The sequence below is a fragment of the Trichomycterus rosablanca genome, chromosome 11 (genome assembly GCF_030014385.1).
Source record: "Trichomycterus rosablanca isolate fTriRos1 chromosome 11, fTriRos1.hap1, whole genome shotgun sequence".
NCBI classification, from domain to species: Eukaryota; Metazoa; Chordata; class Actinopteri; order Siluriformes; family Trichomycteridae; genus Trichomycterus; species Trichomycterus rosablanca.
This window is the reverse complement of record NC_085998.1, coordinates 2,965,736-2,972,148: the sequence shown is the minus strand read 5'-3', so window position 1 is coordinate 2,972,148 and position 6,413 is coordinate 2,965,736. Positions and strand designations below refer to the sequence as shown.

The 6,413-nt window shown below is 39.1% G+C and overlaps 1 long non-coding RNA gene across 1 annotated transcript; it reads right to left on the bottom strand.

Moving 5' to 3' along the window:
* Nucleotides 1–3,812: 3,812 nt before the first annotated feature.
* LOC134323305 (uncharacterized) lies at nucleotides 3,813–4,860 on the bottom strand. Its single transcript, XR_010014039.1, has 3 exons — nucleotides 4,300–4,860; nucleotides 4,112–4,167; nucleotides 3,813–3,940 (listed from the first exon to the last, which is right to left on the bottom strand). It is a non-coding gene; the product is annotated as an uncharacterized LOC134323305 (long non-coding RNA).
* Nucleotides 4,861–6,413: the final 1,553 nt, after the last annotated feature.

Genomic DNA, 6,413 nt, shown 5'->3' with positions numbered 1-6,413 from the left:
CTCCCCACTGCACATCGACGGCTCATCTGTTGAGATCGTCAAGAGCACCAAATTTCTCGGTGTTCATCTGGAGGAGAATCTCACCTGGACCCTCAACACCAGTTCCATCACCAAGAAAGCCCAGCAGCGTCTCTACTTTTTGAGAAGACTGAGGAAAGCTCATCTGCCACCCCCCATTCTCACCACGTTCTACAGAGGAACAATCGAGAGCGTCCTGAGCGGCTGCATCACTGTCTGGTTCGGAAATTGTACTGCGTCGGACCGCAAAACTCTCCAGCGAGTAGTGAGGACAGCTGAAAAGATCATCGGGGTCGCTCTTCCATCTCTCACGGACATTTTTAACACCCGCTGCATCCGCAAAGCTCTAAGCATTGTGGACGATCCAACCCATCCATCACATGGACTTTTTACTCTGCTCCCGTCTGGGAGACGATACCGCAGCATCCGGACTAACACAACCAGACTGTGTAACAGTTTTATCCCTCAAGCAATCAGACTCCTCAATTCAGTACTGTAACAATTTCCTCCGGAAATTTTCTGCTGCCACACACTAAACTATGCTATTGTCTGTTACTATGCTACTATGCACAAGTTACTATGCACAAGTTTCTTTAATTTCTGCACCTTACTCGCATTTTTGCACCTTATTTAATTTTTAAGCACCTTATCTGCATTGCCATTTTACGCTGCTAATGTACAACATGTCACTACCTCATGAACCATTGTACCATCTATTCACCATCATGTACTAACACTTGTCTTTAGTCCTGTCTTCTAATTACTTGTTTAGATTAGGGATAATTAGGAATATATTTTGTAGTTATTTATTATAGGATTTTTTGTATTTATTGTTGTATTTACACTGTTTTGTATTGTCTTGCACTTTTTGTACTGTGTTACACCGTGATCCTAGAGGAACGCTGTTTCGTTTCAATATGTACTTGTATGTAGCTGAAATGACAATAAAACCTCTCTGACTCTGACTCTCTGACTCTGACATGCACACCCCAAAATCTTTCCAGAACAGCAGAGGCAATTACCAACAGGGGGCAAAATAAATATATTTCTTCCTCTCCTTATGTATATATATATATATAAGGAGGTTGCAACCAGGTTGCAACTGTTGGGCCCTTAAGCAAGGCCCTTAACCCTCAATTGCTTAGATTGTATACTGTCATACTACAGTAAGTCGGCTAAATGCTGTAAATGTAATGTAAATGTCTGGTAGTTAGGGTACTGGACTAGTATTCAAAAGTTCACTGGTTCAAGCCTCATCACTGCCAGGCTGTCAATGTTGGACTCAGGAGCAAGGTTCTTTACCCTCGATTGCTTGGACAAAATACTGTCACAGTGCTGCAAGTCGCTTTGGATAAAAGCGTCTGCTAAAAATATGAATGTAAACTTATCAACAAACTCAGTTCATTGCTTTATCCACAAATACACATTAAGACAGTGCTACTGACAGCAGAAGCCACATACCAACAATGTCCAGAAGGGTCATTACCCATCTAATGCCCAGCAGTCATCTTGAAATGTCAAAATGATTCATTTTAGGTTGTGTTAGGTTTTGTTTTGATAGTTTGCAGTGTAAGTTTTTAAACCCAGTCACTGTTATGGACTACTAGTCCTCATCGAATGATGAACTTGCACATCTGTAAGGACAATGCCAGAAGTGATTTTGAAGCAATAAATGCTGCCTTTCAGAGGCTTTTTAGGTGCATTATTATTTTACAGTCTGTCCCAAAACATGCAAACACATAGACCACTAAAGTCGTGTCGTCATTTTGTAGTCCACACCATTTTGTTTTGCCCATATTTGGTAACCCGGGTTTGAATGGGAAAAATGAACGGAGATTTCGAAAGTTGCCTCTCTCGCATCCTGTAGTCATAAAAAATGTTTCGAAGCTGTTACGTTTTGTTTTATGGAGATTCTTCTGTCTATTATCACTGGATCCTCTGAATTATATAAGTTGTTAATGAGTCAAAATATGAATATTGCTACATGTCAGCTAATGCTACTGCGCATTGACGTCACTAGACTGGAAGTCTCTTACATTTTTCTTTTTTTTTTCTTTTATAAGCCTCTAAAATAAGCGCACGAAGCAGCGCAATTCACCAGGGTAACAGTGGAGTGATAATCACAAATGTCCTCAAATAAGGTGCAGAGAGAGCGCAGAGCATTTGTTGTTGTATAATTAAGATAAAGTTTATATGAAAAGAAGGAAATGTATTATGGTGTATGTGATGGTGTATTATGGTGTATGTGATGGTGTATTATGGTGTATGTGATGGTGTATGGTCTATGTGATGCAGTGGCGGCTGCTGGTCTTTCAAAGAGGGGAAGCTCATTGCCGGCTTACATCATAAAATTTGTCAATTTATTTATACAGAAATGTATAAATTATCCCCTTTGTTAGTTTTCAAGAAAATGGCCTGAGATGGGTTACAGTTTGTCTTCCGACTTCACTCGCAAAATCTGCGATGGTACTGAAGCTCCCAGCGACAGCTGTCAATCAAAACGGGATTCAGCCTTTCGACTGATCCTCCAATCATCTTGCAGAAGCTCAGCGTCCAGACCCGCCCACAGCTCCATTCACCCCCAGAGACGCTCAGCGTCCCGGGGCGGGACAAAATCACGGCATTTATCCAATGACCGGCGAGTTTCGAAGTCCCGCCCATGCAGCCCCAGAGAAGGTAAATGCATTGAAGCTCCGGGAACGTACGAGTGAAGTTAACAAAATCGAGTCGATTTGTGATAATTAGCTGATTCTGAACGAACTCGTCTTCCAGATGAACGTGTTTTAACGCATTTGTGGTCAATGAAATGTTAAACACAACTGTACATATTTCACCATTTAATTTTTGACATTTTAGGGGAAGCTGAGCTTCCCTTGCAGTCTTAGAGAAATCGCCCCTGATGGTATATTATGGTCTATGTGATGGTATATTATGGTCTATGTGATGGTATATTATGGTCTATGTGATGGTGTGTTATGGTGTACGAAATGCGATGTATATATTTTTGATGTACAGTACTACTGTGTATTGTTGTTTATTATTTTGTTTATTACAGGAATGTCTATTTTATAATTTAAGATTAAAGGGAAAATAAACTTGTATTTATAACAAAAAAGAGCATTTAAGACATTAGAGAGGTTATGTGGGGGGGGGGGGGGGGGGGGTTGGGAGGTCTGGCACGGATTAATTCTGTTTACATTATTTCTTATGGGAAAAATAAGTTTAACTAACAAACATTTCGACCTAAGAACAGCCCTTCAGAACCAATTACATTCATAAGTCAAGGGTTTACTGTACACATTCATACTTGGATGTGATTTACAACAGGCAAAGAACATGCCAAATGCCAGGCTGATAACCTGGAGGTGAGGTTTAAACACCTAGTTCTGGGGGACCGTAGCTGCTGTTCCACTGTCACTCTCAGCTCAGTTCAAGTATTTATGCAATATAGACTTTAACAAATCGTTATCAGTTGTGGTTTAACAGCTGTAGTCTAGTGGTTAAGGTACTGGGATAGTAATCAGAAGGTTGATGGTTCAAGTCCCACATCTACCAAGTTGCAACTGTTGGGCCCTTGAGGAAGGCCCCTGACCCTCATTTGCCTAAATTAAATACTGTCACAGTGTGTGGAAGTAAGTTTTCTTTTCCTAATTTTGGTAAAATTTTGGTTCCAAAACACATGTAACACAAATGTTAATTATTTAACACAATGCGCATCATTGCGTTACATTTTACCTGTGTAAGTACAGTGAGAAATATTACAAATAAAATAAGTGCACAGGTACAAAACAGTCTCATATTTTTTGATTTTTATTTGTTTTTGCAAAAAAAATGTTCAGATCAATCCCTGGAATTCATCTGTATGGATGTCATCACACGCTTCATCAATCTATTGCCCCGTGTAGTTCCACACACCGGCGTTCTAAAAAGAATTGGATTTAGAAATGGGATTAGAAATGATATTTTAGCAGTTTGTTGTTGATACATGAGCATTATGAAATATGAGGTATTCAGAATTATGTGCATCAATCCAATTTTTTGAAGAATGACTTAATAAAGGTAGAACAATATACACATTATCCATTGGCCTTACGTTGGTGATGAGCTTAGTCTTTATCCACCCGAGTTTAATCTACATCTAGTTGCTATCTGCAAGACAAAAATTATGGAGCATTTTATGGTATATTAAATTCTGTAATATATTATATTATAATACTTTAAATAGCACATCTGTATAATATTTGTGATATTTGTAGACTCTCCCACCATCAGGACACTTACCACAGGGAAGAGTGAGTACATGTTACGAAGCTGCGTCCTTATATGAAAAGACGTGGGGCCAAGGCAATATGACCTGCTATAGTGGGCAGGCACTGGGGCAGGTGCTGGGCCAGGTGTCGTGTCAGGCTCTGGGCCAGGTGTCGTGTCAGGCTCTGGGCCAGGTGTCGTGTCAGGCTCTGGAGCAGGTGTCGTGTCAGGCTCTGGAGCAGGTGTCGTGTCAGGCTCTGGAGCAGGTGTCGTGTCAGGCTCTGGAGCAGGTGTCGGGTCAGGTGCCTGCTGCCTCCTGATCTGCGGCTGCCACCTGTAAACAAATAAACCAGATGTTACTGCGGCTATGCCCGCCACATAAACAGCTGGTTTACAACTGAAAAAAGACTTTAAAAACATCGTCCTGAGAGATATTCGCTCTGCGTCCTTCCTCTTTAGCTGTCAGTTGAAGACTGAGCGATCAGCGCACTGCTGCGCTTTATATAGAGCTCAGGTACGTTCCATTTCATCTGTCACCTAGCAACCGAATTCCAGGTCCTGGCTTGACTGTGACGTCACTTGGGAGTACTCAGCCTCTTCTGCAGGACGTGGAGACCCTTGAGCTTTAACTGATCCCCAGAGGTGGAACGTTACGAATTACATTTACTCGCGTTACTGTAATTGAATCATTTTTTTGTGTACAGTAGATTTTACAGCCTGTAATTTCACTTTTACTTAAGTATGTTTTGTACTAGGAATTGTAATTCGCTACAGTTTAAATAAGATCCATTACTGAGTAAAAAAATCGCGTCTGGGAAACTGATGCAGTGAATTCTGAGATGGGGAGTCGGATCTTTTGTCTCGGTTCCTTTTAAAGAGCCGTATATATATAACGACTCCCAGAAGAGCGAATCGGTTCCTTTTTTCAGTTTAAAGGGCCGTTCAATAGAATCGAATCATTATACACATCACTAGTGGTTATACAGTTTGAAACAGTTTTATGGAACTAAAATGACACATTACACATCCCTAAATGTTTTAAATGTTGTATCAACATGTTTTGTCTATTATATTTTAATTGAAAACAACTATTGTAAGAAGTAACGTTTACTCAGAGTACATTTTAAATGAGTTACTTTCTTTTTACTTGAGTAGATTTTTAGACTAGTAACTTTACTCGTACTTAAGTACAAATTCATTAAAGTAATAGTACTTTTACCTGAGTACAATATTTTAGTACTCTTTACACCTCTGCTGATCCCCAAGTCCCAAACCTTCCAGCAGCTGGATCAGTGGCTCTCCTCAGCTGAAACTGAGTAACCCGTCTTTATAGGTGTTGTTCACAATCACCTGGCATTAATACAGGACCACATGTGAGTCATTCTATAATTTGGGGTACATTCCATGTCCAATGATAATAATTATATTTATTCTACACTGTTAGCCCGGACTTTATATCTAATCAAACATTTTTAGTACAACTTACATAAATTATTTAAGTTTTTTTGCTCTACTAAAAAATGCAGAGTACAATGTACTCATTTGAGTACACATTTAAATGTGCTAAAAGATTTAAGTTTACTAAACAAAACAAAAAAACTTTTCTATCAGATTAACTTAAAAAAGTTAAGTTAAGATATTTAAACAGAAAAACGCCACCATTTACGTGTAAGTCCGCCTTTTTTCAGCTTGCTGTTGGTGAATCAGGCAAAAATGATTTTCTTGTGTTCGGGTAGCCATTTGTTTTAACTTTTGTAACCTGTTGTTGCAAATTACTTTGTACTTTTCATTTAAGGCTTTTTGCAAGTTGTCTTTTGTGAAGTGGAACCTTTGTTAAACTAAATGGACAAACATTTTCTTACTCATTATGCTATTTTTGAGTAGCATGTACACCAGTCTGATGGGACTTTTTCATCTTCTGTCCAATTTTGGTAAGTGTTGTACTTTACTTAACAATTTTGTTTAAAATAAATGATCTTAATGTTGACACTAAATAAATAATCAAACAGCGCTGCTTTATTTGCTGTGTTTAGGCTACATGCTAGCATGCTAGCCTTCATACAAAGCAAAGAGTGTGCTGGCTTGCTTTATTTTAATCCTTAAATGAATGGTATTAATGTTGATATTAATACTTCTGTTTCTTGTTT